Below are 14049 nucleotides of genomic sequence, written 5' to 3'. Positions count from 1 at the left end.
TGGCCAACAGAACATTAGACCTTCCTTAAAGGGTCTCCAAAAAAAACTCACATGCTATGACATCAAAGCGTTTCCAATGGCTGCCACTGTATAAGGTACATGTCCACCTGTTGAAGTAAAGCCCTTTAGTGTGATGATAAAGCCATGTCTGCTGGTACTTGTACACCCTAATGTCCTTATAATGTCCTTAGTGGAATCCTGTCCGTGTCCCACTGTCTCAGGTCAGCACAATAAATGGTCAGTGATCTCAACAGTCGAGACAGAGCCATTGCGCTTACACTATATCCCAAGGAAATCTGAGTGAGGAAGGCTTTGGCCTACTTTTCTAACAAGAAACACATTATCTATTAACATGACCTTACCTTTTTTTACTTTCTGTTTTTTACTCAAGTTTCTTTGTATCAAGCTGTGCCCTAAAACCCTGCTTTCTGAAGACCGTCACCATCGTGGCTGGTCTGGTGCAGCTGGTTAGTCAGACATGCCTCAAAGGGTGTCCTAATGCCTCTGACATGTCTGCTGGTGATTACACGTCCATGTCCTTACAGTGTCTTCACAGGAATCCTGTCCCACGGTCTTGTCTTGTCCTTATATAACAGGAATCCTGTCCCACAGTCACAGTAAGGTCTCCATATAATAGCTAATGTTCTCAATAATAACCAAGCCAGAGGCGCAGGGCTAACACTTATCACATTCCAAGAAAACCTGAGTAGTTAGAGGAAGTGGTCGGCCTACTTTCTCACCAAGAACATTCGCATTACATTTTCTACTTCCATTCTTCGTTTTGTATTAGTGTCAAGCTGTGCCCTAAAACACTACTTTCTGAACACCGTCATTGTCGTGGCTGGTCTGGTGCATCAGATTGGTCCGACAGACACAGCTAGGTGGTCACTATGACGGCCAGTAAGACGTAGCAGTGGGGGCTAACTGCTAACAGGTAATTTCACCATCAGCGCTGTGACTCCACGCTTACAAAGGAACAGATGTGGAAACGTGGGGTGAAAAAATGTGTCATAACCCTTGTTTTGTCACTGTAAAGTGTGCTGGTATAGTCAGTCTTCTGATTCAGAGGTAAACAAAACACAGACCCTGCTCAACTCCCACCCCCAAAAACAAGGCCATTAAAGTAATAAAAACAGCCATTATTCCATCTTCCATTTCCATCATGTTTTCCTGAAAAGTGGGCTAACAGAGGGGACAACAGTACAGCCATTATTCAATCTTCCATTTCCATCTCTTTCCCCCGTCCTCATCAAAGCAGGAACTGTGACTTTAATATTTCCTACCGTCTGACCTCTTTCAGAATTAGACTTTGTCAACTAGAGTCTAGCATCTTGGTCTTCCTATTGACCTTGCTGCTTATGTTTATGGCTTGGTGTTATGTTGCATTCATAACCAAGTGGGAGGTGGGAATATACCAGTTGTTCAGTTGTAAATACCAGTTGTATGCATTCATAACCAAGTGGGAGGTGGGAATATACCAGTTGTTCAGTTGTAAATACCAGTTGTATGCATTCACGTGTTTTGAACTTGGCACAGATGGTGAGGTGGCACGTAGCCATTGGTTGATGCATGCAACATCTGAGCAGGGAAACACAACCTTGATGTTCTACTTGGGGGTACCTGTCACGCCCTGGCTTTAGTATTCTGTGTTTTCTTTATTATTTTGGTTAGGCCAGGGTGTGACATGGGTGATTTATGTGTTTTGTCTTATCTAGGGTTTTTGTAGTCTATGGGGTTGTGTTCAGTGGAGTGTTCTAGGTAAGTCTATGGTTGCCTGGAGTGATTCTCAATCAGAGGCAGGTGTTTATCGTTGTCTCTGATTGGGAAACATATTTAGGCAGCCATATTCTTTAGGTATCTTGTGGGTGATTGTTTCCTGTCTCTGTGTTCTCTGCACCAGTTAGGACTGTTTCGGTTTTGCCACGTTTTCTTATTTTGTATTTGTATGGTGTTTATGTTTTCGTCTTTATTAAAGATGCTTAACAATAACCACGCTGCATTTTGGTCCTCCTCTCCTTTCCAGGAATAAAACCGTTACAGTACCTCCCGCTACTCAAGGAAAACAGCCTCAGGTGTGAGCATACTCACTGTAGAGAAGCATCAGGTGTGGTTGTGTGCAAGTACCAATCAGAATGCTGGAATTGGCACCTCCCACCAGGTATAGAAAGCCTGCATTTGGGTTGCTCTGATAGAAGATCTCACTCAATGTCTAAACCGGCAAGGAGGCACATGCCTATGGCCAAGTTTCCACCAGTGATGTTCTACACTTTTAGAACAAAATGTCCTATCTAGAACCTAAAGGGTTCTACGATTGTCTCCAAAGGAGAAACCATTGAATAACCCTTTTTGCTTCCAGTTAAAACCCTTCTGAGTTTTATGTAGATCGCTTTCCTACATGGAACCCAAAATAGTTCTACCTGGAACCAAAAAGGATTCTCCTATGGGGACAGCTGAAGAACCCTTTTTTTCTAAGAGATGCTTGCAGTCAGTGATTTCATACTGTGGACAAATGTGGCAACGTTGAGATTCTTGCGGCGAACCGATATCATGGACATATGTCCCACCATCGAGTTCCTGACATTAATGGATATCGTGGACAATGTCCCAACATCCAGATTATGAGCTGGCATGAAAAATAAAACTCACTGCACCACTTAAACCCTCGATTTATTTGATATAGCAAGGAAACCAGTATTATAAAATAAAGTGATTGAATTAGTTAAATGAAGGGATAAAGGAGAAAGCTATACACCCCTACATTTATTTATCATTTATAACCAGAGCCATTAGCTGATTACTGAAGAGGCATTTGTTATTGAAGTTGTGGCGTGGCATGCATCGACATGTTCAGATAATGATCCGTCTTCCCGTTATTGACACTTGGGCCTTAACACTTGGGCCTTAACACTTGGGCCTTAACACTTGGAAATGAAGTGAGCAGGGCTAGCTTTCCCGAAGCCTTCGTAGCTCAAGTTGAATGGAATTTCTTTGCACAACCATGCTGCAAGGCCAAAAAAATAGGAAATAAATCCAGGTTTGATGGTGAATCTTCTATTTGTCAATAAACTAATTTTGTATAAAAGGAACTAGATAGGTAGGATGTTAATGTAATCACCCTGTTGCAGGAGAACGTCCCTGCAATACAGGAAATGCAAAACCTGTACTGTATTTGAGGTTTGGAATGGCTTCTGAATTTTGTAATTTCCTCTTTGAAATTTCAGACTTGATTTTCCCGTAAGAAAAATGTTACAACTGTCCATTAATTATAATCCACATGATAAATAACACTGGATTATTTTCATGCTGTAGCAAACCGTCTGAAATTAAGATTCTACATCTGTACGAAGCTTTAGTGGTCATTTAAAATTTGCTTTACACACTGTAAGAGTTAGTCATTAGTCCACACTTGAGTGGCTCCACACTTGAGTGGCTCACATATTGATTGGCAGCAAACTGACATAGAACCCACAGGTGAAAACTGAAGAAGTCTGATGTCACCTGCTTTGCATTTGGCACATTTGGAAGTTTAATTGGATTTCTCCAATTAAGGAACAATACACCTCACTGTGGATGACCAGCTCTCCCAGACATTCAGCAGGAATTCACCTCCAAACACTTAATGGGGCTTCTGCAGATTCCAGCCCAATAAACGCACAATGCAAGCAAAAATACGATAATACCAAAAGCACGTAAACTAGACTAAGGACAATTTAGTTGCATAGTTCACGGCACAAACAGGCATCCAAACTGGCATCCAACTATAATTGAGTTGAGCTCGAAGCCAAGTAGAGGAATTTACCTTCTCCCCGATAGCTACAGTAACTGGAAACAGACTGCATCAGTATGGAAGTTGATTTAAGGTGATTTAAGAATGACATAATAAAGGTGCTATAAGAATTACATAATAAAGGTGCTGTAAGAATGACATATTTAAGGTGCTGTAAGAATGACATAATAAAGGTGATTTAATAATGACATAATAAAGGTGGCGTAAGAATGACATAATAAAGTTGATTTAATAATGACATATGAAATGGGCTGTAAGAATGACATAATAAAGGTGCTATAAGAATTACATATTAAAGGTGATTTAAGAATGACATAATAAAGGTGCTATAAGAATTACATATTAAAGGTGCTGTAAGAATGACATAATAAAGGTGCTATAAGAATGACATATCAAAGGTGCTGTAAAAATGACATAATAAAGGTGATTTAAGAATGACCAAATAAAGGTGCTATAAGAATGACATAATAAAGGTGCTGTAAGAATGTCATAATAAAGGTGATTTAATAATGACATAATAAAGGTGTTGTAAGAATGACATAATAAAGGTGCTGTAAGAATGACATAATAAAGGTGCTATAAGAATGACATATTAAAGGTGCTGTAAGAATGACATAATAAATGTGATTTAAGAATGACAATTAAGGTGCTATAAGAATTACATATTAAAGGTGCTGTAAGAATGACATAATTAAGGTGCTGTAAGAATGACATAATAAAGGTGATTTAATAATGACATAATTAACTTGATTTAAGAATGACACAAAGGTGATTTAAGAATGACATAATAACGGTGGTGTAAGAATGACATATTAAAGCTGCTGTAAGAATGACATAATAAAGGTGATTTAAAAATGACAAATGAAATGGGCTGTAAGAATGACATAATAAAGGTTGATTTTAGAATGACATATTAAAGGTGCTGTAAGAATGACATAATAAAGGTGATTTTAGAATGACATAATAAAGGTGCTAAAATAATTACATATTAAAGGTGCTGTAAGAATGACATAATAAAGGTGCTGTAAGAATTACAATACAAAGGTGCTGTAAGAATGACATAATAGAGGTGCTATAAGAATGACATAATAAATGTGCTGTAAGTAGGACATAATAAAGGTGATTTAATAATGACATAAAGGTGGTGTAAGAATTACATAATAAAGGTGATTTAATAATGACAAAATAAAGGTGATTTAGGAATGACATAATAAAGGTGATTTAAGAATTAAGTAATAAAGGTGATTTAATAATGACGTAATTAAGGTGATTTAAGAATTACATAATAAAGGTGATTTCGGAATGACATAATAAAGGTGATGTAAGAATGAAATAATAAAGGTGCTGTAATTATTTCATAATAAAGGTGATTTAATAATGGCATAATAAAGGTGGTGTAAGAATGACATAATAAAGGTGATTTCGGAATGACATAATAAAGGTGATTTAATAATGACATATTAAAGGTGCTGTAAGAATGTCAATAATAGATGGTGTCTTACTGTCTCTATGTAAGGGATTTCCTCCTCTTCTTCTGAAGAGGAGAGGCGAGAAGGATCAGAGGACCAATATGCAGCGTGGTTAAAGTTCATGGTTCTTTAATCAGAGAAACTATACATGAACAGAATACAAAAACAAGAAACGTGAAAACCCGAAAACAGTCCCGTGTGGCACAAACACTGACACATGAGACAACCACCCCCAAAATACCCAAAGAATATGGCTGCCTAAATATGGTTGGTTCCCAATCAGAAACAACGATAAACACCTGCCTCTGATTGAGAACCACTCTAGGCAACCATAGACTTACCTAGACAACTACACTGAACACAACCCCATAAATCTAATAAACCCCTAGACAAGACGAAACACAATAAATCACCCATGTCACACCCTGGCCTAACCAAAATAATAAAGAAAACACAGATAACTTCAGGGGCAGAAAGACATATTTTCACCTTGTCAGCTCGGGGGATCCAATCTTGCAACCTTACAGTTAACTAGTCCAACGCAATAACTACCTGCCTCTCTTGCACTCCACAAGGAGACTGCCTGTTACACAAATGCAGTAAGCCAAGGTAAGTTGCTAGCTAGCATTACACTTATCTTATAAAAAACAATCAATCATAATCACTAGTTAACTACACATGGTTGATGATATTACTAGATATTATCTAGCGTGTCCTGTGTTGCATATAATCTGACTGAGCATACAAGCATACAAGTATCTAAGTATCTGACTGAGCGGTGGTAGGCAGAAGCAGGCCGTAAACATTCATTCAAACAGCACTTTCGTGCGTTTTGCCAGCAGCTCTTTGTTGTGCGTCAAGCACTGTGCTGTTTATGACTTCAAACCTATCAACTCCCGAGATGAGGCTGGTGTGACCGAAGTGAAATGGCTGGCTAGTTAGCGCGCACTTATAGCGTTTCAAACTTCACTCCTTCTGAGCCTTGGGGTGGTTGTTTCCCTTGTTCTGCATGGGTAACGCCGATTCGATGTGGTGGCTGTTGTCGTTGTGTTGCTGGTTCGAGCCCAGGGAGGAGCGAGGAGAGGGACGGAAGCTATACTGTTACACTGGCAATACTAAAGTGCCTATAAGAACATCCAATAGTCAAAGGTTAATGAAATACAAATGGTATAGAGGGAAATATTCCTATAATAACTACAACCTAAAACTTCTTACCTGGGAATATTGAAGTCTCATGTTAAAAGGAACCACCAGCTTTCATATGTTCTCATGTTCTGAGCATGAAACTGAAACGTTAGCTTTCTTACATAGCACATATTGCACTTTTACGTTCTTCTCCAACACTTTGTTTTTGCATTTTTTAAACCAAATTGAACATGTTTCATTATCTACTTGGGGCTAAATAGATTTTATTGATCTATTATATTAAGTTAAAATAAGTGTTAATTCAGTATTGTTGGAATTGTCATTATTACAAATATATATATTTTTTAAATCGGCCGATTAATCGGTATCGGCTTTTTTGGTGCTCCAATAATCAGTATCGGTATCGCCGTTGAAAAATCATCAGCCGTCGACCTCTAGTGTGTACTGCTGAAAGGGATCTGAACAAACACATGTTAGAGAAAGGCATGTAAGACCTCCTCACAACTGGACTAATCTCGATTTCCTTCCAGTCTTCTCAACCATTCTGGTGCACTTGCCTTTCCAATTTCCATCAGTGGGATAAAATGTGCAGGAAAGATTCTTATAATACCATTTACCACATTAGGCACACAGGGAGCCTGGAATCAACCATTGCCCTAATCACAGACTCCATCAGAGAGTGGAGAGAGCAGTAATGTGAGGATACGTTTGAAATTGCTCTGATTGAATCCTCTGGTCAAAGACCCAGACAGCTTTTCTGTGAATCAATCAGAGGCTACATTATAGAACCGACCCAGGCCCACGTTTCCTCTAATGCCTTCCTCTAATGGTGTAATTTCCAGGGTTACAAACGAGTAGTTGGAATATGTATAGCTTTTAACAGCTCAAAATATAGAAAACAAATAGAATGAATTGGATCAGGAGAGGCATGGCCGGCTGGTATGAATTTATTACAATAATGCTTTGATGGAAGGGTGTAATGTTTTATTTAATGTAGATTTAGTGGAGTTATTTGAGTTCCAACGCCTGAAATTCTATTGATTCTACAACGGGTTGATCAAAACAAGCATTGTGATTGGTTGAGACACGTTCTAAGCTTCCCTGCTAATACAATTTTCCACGGGTATGACGCAGAAGTACTTGTTTAATGTTCTATTTTAAGTATCACTACGCTGGTCTTGATACCATGGAAAACGACAAGCGAAAAGCCATAAAGCTTTTATTAAACACATGATTTCCCGTCCAATAGAAGGAACAGCCAACATGCTTGACTAGCAACCCTAGATGTGTGTCAGGATATCCTTGTGGAAGGATGATATAGTATAAATACATTTATCAAAATAAGGTTTCATGAAAATTGTCATACATTTGTTGTATGTTGATAATCCTTTGTAGGGTTATAGGCTTTGCCTTGTATCTATGACCGCAGCACAGCCATGCTAAAAAAGTCACAACACATGCCCTCTCGTGTACAATTGCTTTTGAGAACTATTCCATAAAATATTTGTAGTTGTGTGTTTTTGGGTGTAATGTTCAGTGTTTTACTTTGGGATCATGTATTTTCATACTATCTTGGTTGTGACAGACACAGAGAGTGAGATAGACACAGAGAGAGAGGGAGACTAAGGGAGAGAGGGAGACGACGGGAGAGAGGGAGACAGAGAGAGAGGGAGACAAAGAGGGAGAGGCAGACAAAGAGAGAGAGGGAGACAAAGAGAGAGAGGGAGACAAAGAGAGAGAGGGAGAAACAGAGAGAGAGAGAGGGAGAAACAGAGAGAGAGAGAGGGAGACAGAGAGGGAGGGAGACAGAGAGGGAGACAGACACACACAGAGAGAGGGAGACAGACACACAGAGAGAGAGGGAGACAGACACAGAGAGAGAGAGAGGGAGACAGACACATAGAGAGAGAGGGAGACAGACAAAGAGAGAAAGAGGGAGACAGACGGAGAAATAGACAAAGAGAGAGGGAGACACAGAGAGAGAGGGAGACACAGAGAGAGAGGGAGACAGAGAGAGAGGGAGACAAAGAGAGAGGGAGACAGACAACCAGAGAGTGAGATGAAGAGAGAGAGGGAGACAGACACAGATAGAAAGAGGGAGACAAAGAGAGAGGGAGACAAAGAGAGAGGGTGACAGACAACGTGAGAGTGAGATGGAGAGAGGGAGAGGGAGGGAGAGAGAGAGAGAGAGAGAGAGAGAGAGAGAGGGGGGATTTGGAGAGCAAAGAGTGTGTTAAGAAAGACAAGGGTCCTAGCTGGCACTACCTGAATCCCATCAGTTTAGGAATAATGGGAACATTGTGGAGAGCAGGTTCCTTGCTGTTTTCCATCGATTGCACTCTGAACAAGATGTGCTTACACTCATTGCTCCCAACTAATATGAGTGGGCTTTGATAAACCCATTCATATGAAATTATATTGTACAGTGACACACAGACACTCACAATCACACACTAAATCACACATCTCCTGTCCCTTGTGGCCATAGCTTTGTGAGACATTAGCCTGGCATGAAGCTAATCAACAGTTGGGGTCAACTGTATTTTTAGCCTGGCATGATGCTAATCAACAGCTGTGGTCTACTGTATTTGTAGCCTGGCATGAAGCTAATCAACAGCTGGGGTCTACTGTATTTGTAGTCTGGCATGTTGCTAGTCAACAGCTGGGTTCTACTATATTTGCAGCCTGGCATGATGCTAATCAAAGGTGGGGTTTACTGTATTTACCAGATTAATACTAAGTGTGTGTGAGCCTGGCATATTTGTGAAGAGAGAGAGAGAGAGAGAGAGAGACAGAGAGAGAGAGAGAGAGAGAGAGAGAGAGATAGACAGAGAGACAGATAGAAAGAGGAGAGAGAGAGAGAGAGACCTGTTGCCACAAGAAAAGGGCAACCAGTGAAGAACAAACACCATTGTAAATACAGCCCATATTTATGCTTATTTATTTGACCTTGTGTTCTTTAACCATTTGTACAGTGTTACAACACTGTATATATATATATATATATATATATATATATATATATATATATATATATATATATATATATATATACAGTGCCTTGCGAAAGTATTTGGCCCCCTTGAACTTTGCGACCTTTTGCCACATTTCAGGCTTCAAACATAAAGATATAAAACTGTATTTTTTTGTGAAGAATCAACAACAAGTGGGACACAATCATGAAGTGGAACGACATTTATTGGATATTTCAAACTTTTTTAACAAATCAAAAACTGAAAAATTGGCCGTGCAAAATTATTCAGCCCCTTTACTTTCAGTGCAGCAAACTCTATCCAGAAGTTCAGTGAGGATCTCTGAATGATCCAATGTTGACCTAAATGACTAATGATGATAAATACAATCCACCTGTGTGTAATCAAGTCTCCGTATAAATGCACCTGCACTGTGATAGACTCAGAGGTCCGTTAAAAGCGCAGAGAGCATCATGAAGAACAAGAAACACACCAGGCAGGTCCGAGATACTGTTGTGAAGAAGTTTAAAGCCGGATTTGGATACAAAAAGATTTCCCAAGCTTTAAACATCCCAAGGAGCACTGTGCAAGCGATAATATTGAAATGGAAGGAGTATCAGACCACTGCAAATCTACCAAGACCTGGCCGTCCCTCTAAACTTTCAGCTCATACAAGGAGAAGACTGATCAGAGATGCAGCCAAGAGGCCCATGATCACTCTGGATGAACTGCAGAGATCTACAGCTGAGGTGGGAGACTCTGTCCATAGGACAACAATCAGTCGTATATTGCACAAATCTGGCCTTTATGGAAGAGTGGCAAGAAGAAAGCCATTTCTTAAAGATATCCATAAAAAGTGTTGTTTAAAGTTTGCCACAAGCCACCTGGGAGACACACCAAACATGTGGAAGAAGGTGCTCTGGTCAGATGAAACCAAAATTGAACTTTTTGGCAACAATGCAAAACGTTATGTTTGGCGTAAAAGCAACACAGCTGAACACACCATCCCCACTGTCAAACATGGTGGTGACAGCATCATGGTTTGGGCCTGCTTTTCTTCAGCAGGGACAGGGAAGATGGTTAAAATTGATGGGAAGATGGATGGAGCCAAATACAGGACCATTCTGGAAGAAAACCTGATGGAGTCTGCAAAAGACCTGAGACTGGGATGGAGATTTGTCTTCCAACAAGACAATGATCCAAAACATAAAGCAAAATCTACAATGGAATGGTTCAAAAATAAACATATCCAGGTGTTAGAATGGCCAAGTCAAAGTCCAGACCTGAATCCAATCGAGAATCTGTGGAAAGAACTGAAAACTGCTGTTCACAAATGCTCTCCATCCAACCTCACGGAGCTCGAGCTGTTATAATTTTGCACGCCCAATTTTTCAGTTTTTGAATTGTTAAAAAAGTTTGAAATATCCAATAAATGTCGTTCCACTTCATGATTGTATCCCACTTGTTGTTGATTCTTCACAAATATCTTTATGTTTGAAGCCTGAAATGTGGCAAAAGGTCGCAAAGTTCAAGGGGGCCGAATACTTTCGCAAGGCACTGTATATATATATGTATAATATGACATTTGTAATGCCTTTATTGTTTTGAAATTTCTGTATGTGTAATGTTTACTGTTAATTTTTATTGTTTATTTCACTTTTGTATATTATCTACCTCACTTGCTTTGGCAATGTTAACACATGTTTCCCATACCAATAAAGCCCCTTGAATTGAATTATATCCTCTGTGTACAATGTAAAACACCAAATAATGCACCAAATAATGCATGCAGAGCAGAATTAGGCCGACACCCTCTAATTATCCAAATCCAGAAAAGAGCTGTTAAATTCTACATCCAGCTATAGCGATTCCCAAACCTTCCATAACAAAGCCATCCCCTACAGAAAAATTAATCTGGAGAAGAGCCCCCCTAAGCAAGCTGGTCCTGTGGCTGTGTTCACAAACACAAACAGACCCCACAGAGTCCCAGGACAGCAACGCAATTTGACCAAATCAAATCACGAGAAAACAAAAGGATAATTACTTGACACATTGGAAAGAATATACAGAAAAACAGAGCAAACTAGAATGCTATTTGGCCCTAAACAGAGAGTACACAGTGCAGAATACCTGACCACTGTGACTGACCCAACATTAAGAAAATCTTTGACTATATACAGACTCAGTGAGCATAGCCTTGCTATTGAGAAAGAACGCCGACCAGGCTTTCAAGAGAAGACAAGCTATGTGCACATTAACCACAAAATGAGGTAGAAACTGAGCTGCACCTCTTAACCTCCTGCCAAATGTATGACCATATTAGAAACTCATATTTCAAAGCATTTGAAAACAATCCAATTTTGATAAATTCCCATATATATTGGGTGGAATACGACATTGTACAATCACAGCAGCAATATTTGTGACCTGTTGCCACAAGAAGGGCAACCAGCGAGTAACAAACACCATTGTACATAGAAACTATATTTATTTTCCCTTTTGTACTTTGTGCCATTTGCACATCATTACACCACTATATATAGACATAATATGACAAATGAAATGTCTTAATTATTTTGGAACTTTTTTGAATGTAATGTTTACTGTTAATGTTTGATTATTTATTTAACTTTCTTAACTTGCTTTGGCAACGTTGACATATGTTTCCCATGCCAACAAAGCCCTTAGAGAGAGAGAGAGACCTACTGTATGTTTCTGTTTGGTCTTGGTTGTTGCTCTCCTACTGTATGTTTCTGTTTGGTCTTGGTTGTTGCTCTCCTACTGTATGTTTCTGGTTTGGTCTTGGTTGTTGCTCTCCTACTGTATGTTTCTGGTTTGGTCTTGGTTGTTGCTCTCCTACTGTATGTTTCTGTTTGGTCTTGGTTGTTGCTCTCCTACTGTATGTTTCTGGTTTGGTCTTGGTTGTGGCTCTCCTACTGTATGTTTCTGTATGGTCTTGGTTGTTGCTCTTCTACTGTATGTTTCTGGTTTGGTCTTGGTTGTTGCTCTCCTACTGTATGTGTCTGTATGGTCTTGATTGTTGCTCTCCTACTGTATGTTTCTGTTTGGTCTTGGTTGTTGCTCTCCTACTGTATGTTTCCGGTTTGGTCTTGGTTGTTGCTCTCCTACTGTATGTTTCTGGTTTGGTCTTGGTTGTTGCTCTCCTACTGTATGTGTCTGTATGGTCTTGGTTGTTGCTCTCCTACTGTATGTTTCTGGTTTGGTCTTGGTTGTGGCTCTCATACTGTATGTTTCTGTATGGTCTTGGTTGTTGCTCTCCTACTGTATGTTTCTGGTTTGGTCTTGGTTGTTGCTCTCCTACTGTATGTTTCTGGTTTGGTCTTGGTTGTGGCTCTCCTACTGTATGTTTCTGGTTTGGTCTTGGTTGTGGCTCTCCTACTGTATGTTTCTGTTTGGTCTTGGTTGTTGCTCTCCTACTGTATGTTTCTGTTTTGTTTTGGTTGTTGCTCTCCTACTGTATGTGTCTGGTTTGGTCTTGGTTGTTGCTCTCCTACTGTATGTTTCTGGTTTGGTCTTGGTTGTGGCTCTCCTACTGTATGTTTCTGGTTTGGTCTTGGTTGTGGCTCTCCTACTGTATGTTTCTGGTTTGGTCTTGGTTGTTGCTCTCCTACTGTATGTTTCTGTTTTGTTTTGGTTGTTGCTCTCCTACTGTATGTTTCTGGTTTGGTCTTGGTTGTTGCTCTCCTACTGTATGTGTCTGTGTCGTCTTGGTTGTTGCTCTCCTACTGTATGTTTCTGTTTGGTCTTGGTTGTTGCTCTCCTACTGTATGTTTCTGGTTTGGTCTTGGTTGTTGCTCTCCTATTGTATGTGTCTGTATGGTCTTGGTTGTTGCTCTCCTACTGTATGTTTCTGGTTTGGTCTTGGTTGTTGCTCTCCTACTGTATGTTTCTGGTTTGGTCTTGGTTGTTGTTCTCCTATTGTATGTTTCTGTTTGGTCTTGGTTGTTGCTCTCCTACTGTATGTTTCTGTTTGGTCTTGGTTGTGGCTCTCCTACTGTATGTTTCTGGTTTGGTCTTGGTTGTGGCTCTCCTACTGTATGTTTCTGGTTTGGTCTTGGTTGTGGCTCTCCTACTGTATGTTTCTGGTTTGTCTCGGTTGTGGCTCTCCTACTGTATGTTTCTGGTTTGGCTTTGGTTGTTGCTCTCCTATTAAATGCTTCTGGTTTGGTATTGTTTGTTTATCTTCTACCATATGGTACTGGTTAAGTGTTGCTAAATTACATAGCAGAATAATGGGTACACGATGTGAATGCATCATACTCTTATGTACTAACATGTGGGTCTGACCTTCTCAGTGCATCTGTGTGATGCTTCACAGAGAAGAGGAACAGTAGGTCAATGTGTGTCAGCAATTCACTGTGTGATGCTTCACAGAGAAGGGGAATAGTAGGTCAATGTGTGTCAGCAATTCACTGTGTGATGCTTCACAGAGAAGGGGAATAGTAGGTCAATGTGTGTCAGCAATTCACTGTGACGTACAAACAAAGATACAGGTCATTGTGGTTGAGCTAGATATGACCTTACTGCCATATCTTCACCTCCTCTCTAGTTTATAGCAGGGTATGCTCATATCATGGAGAATATGACTTTCTGATTCCATCGTCATCCAGGATTTAGACCTTGGAGGCTAATCTTCCTAATTAACCACTTGGGA

Source organism: Oncorhynchus clarkii, chromosome 13 (genome assembly GCF_045791955.1).
Source record: "Oncorhynchus clarkii lewisi isolate Uvic-CL-2024 chromosome 13, UVic_Ocla_1.0, whole genome shotgun sequence".
NCBI lineage: Eukaryota > Metazoa > Chordata > Actinopteri > Salmoniformes > Salmonidae > Oncorhynchus > Oncorhynchus clarkii.
This window is presented reverse-complemented; position numbering follows the sequence as displayed.